The sequence below is a fragment of the Suricata suricatta genome, chromosome 3 (genome assembly GCF_006229205.1).
Source record: "Suricata suricatta isolate VVHF042 chromosome 3, meerkat_22Aug2017_6uvM2_HiC, whole genome shotgun sequence".
NCBI classification, from domain to species: Eukaryota; Metazoa; Chordata; class Mammalia; order Carnivora; family Herpestidae; genus Suricata; species Suricata suricatta.
Window position 1 is genome coordinate 56,148,570 of NC_043702.1, and position 1,993 is coordinate 56,150,562.

At 41.9% G+C, this 1,993-nt stretch overlaps 1 pseudogene; it reads left to right on the forward strand.

The window, feature by feature from the left end:
• Nucleotides 1-824: 824 nt before the first annotated feature.
• Nucleotides 825-1,766, forward strand: LOC115287702 (annotated as a pseudogene).
• Nucleotides 1,767-1,993: the final 227 nt, after the last annotated feature.

The following is a 1,993-nucleotide window of genomic DNA, read 5'->3' on the forward strand; positions in this document are numbered from 1 at the left end:
AATTTCTCTCACATGTTTAGGGAGAAGCCAGTTGAACTCCTGGCTCTAGGAGTAGTCTCCGATTAATCTAAATTCATCAGGTCATTCATTCCCCATCGTGCCAGGGTCAGTTCAGGTAACCTATACCTAAGCCACATAGTGCATGCCATTTCTCCAGCATAGAGGGAGGTTCAGGAAATACATCTGAACTAAATTTGTCCATTGTAGTAATGGAGCGTCTAGGAAAGCAACCTTCTGACTCTGGAAGAGCCAATAAGAGGACAGTCTCCCTTTCTGGGCAACGTGGTATATAGACATAAAACTTGGATTTCTGGATTTGGCTAGTTAGTTAGTTCATTTGTTTTTTGAGAGAAGCCAGGTTTGGAATGATACTGACAAGACTGAAGGCAGAACAGATAAAGGTAAAGAAGCCAGGTCTTTGATGACATGGTTGGACTACTAAATCAAGCCAACCCTGTAGCCTATCCTACTTTGGTCTTTTTAGTCTTAATAGCCAATGAACCACTTTCATTGCTTAAATCTGTCTTGAGTTTTCTGTTACTTGAGTTTTTTAAGAAGTATTCCATTGTCACAGGAAAAATAATATGGAATGGGGAGATACTGAAAGGAGTTAGACTAGATGGAAGATAAGGCATGAAGTGGTAAGGTACAAAGTGGCAGTGAGAAGAATGTCCTTGAAAAGAGAATTAATATGTGAGGCTAGCTCTTCAGCCACCATTTTAAGTCCAGCTCCTTACAATGCTCTGCTGTAGCTGCTGCCGGGCCTGGACTGCACTCCAGCACCCTCCCTTCCCCCCAGCCCTCCTCCCACTTATTCCACCACCATGGAGGACATGAACAAGTACAGCAACATCAAGGAATTCACAGAAGGACCCGAGATCAATGCAAGCAAAAGTCAGGATGGTGGGTACTGGAACTGAAAGAACACAAACTGGATGGCAAATTGATAGGGCCAAAGCTCTAAAAGGGAAGAACAGCCCCCAAAAAGGTTTTGGTGGGTGTATTGAGCCCAGATACTTCTAAAGAAAAAGTTAAAATTGTTTTTATGTTTTATTTTATTTTTGAGACAGAGACAGAGCACGAGCATGGGAAGGGCAGAGAGAGAGAGGAAAACACAGAATCCGAAGCAGACTCCAGGCTCTGAGCTGTCAGCACAGACCAGATGCAGGGCTCAAACTAACAAACCACAAGATCATGACTTAGCCAAAGTCGGACACCTAACCAACTGAGCCACCCAGGCATGAAGAACAAACTAAAGAGTTTGGAGAGATTGAAAAAATTGAATTTCCCATGGACCCAAAAACAAATGAAAGAAGAGGATTTTGTTTTATCACATATACAGCTGAAAAGCCAGTAAAGAAATTGTTAGAAAACAGATTGTAACAGATTACAATAAATTGGTTCTGGGAAGTGTGAAATCAAAGTTCAACAACCCAAAGAGGTATATAGGCAGTAACAGCAACAACAAAAAGGAGGAAGAGGTACTATAGCTGGTGGATGAGGTGGTACTAGGGGTCATAGATGAGGCTGGGGCTGAAACAGGAGCCAAGATTTAATAACTATTATGATCAAGGATATGGAAATTACAGTAGTGGTATAATTGGTGGTCTCAAAACTATAGTGGCTATGGTGGCTATGATAATATTGGGCATACCTATGGGAACTATGGATATGGACAGGGATATGTAGACTACAGTAGCCAACAGTGCACTTATGGCAAGGTATCTCAAGTGGGCAGCAATCACCAAAACAATTACCAGCCATAGGAGGATGTTGGAGAAAACAGTAGGAATGTCACGGCAGGCTGTGTGTCACCCAGACCATATCTATCTCATGTTACAGGCAGAGTGCAAGGGATACACCAGAAAGTGTTATCCTATAGAGATCACTAAAGTAACCTATCTTGCAGGATGACATTAAAGATTGATCTTTTGTTGATCTAAGATGACCATTTTGTAAAAGATTTTCTAGTGTACAAGACACCCTGAGTCCA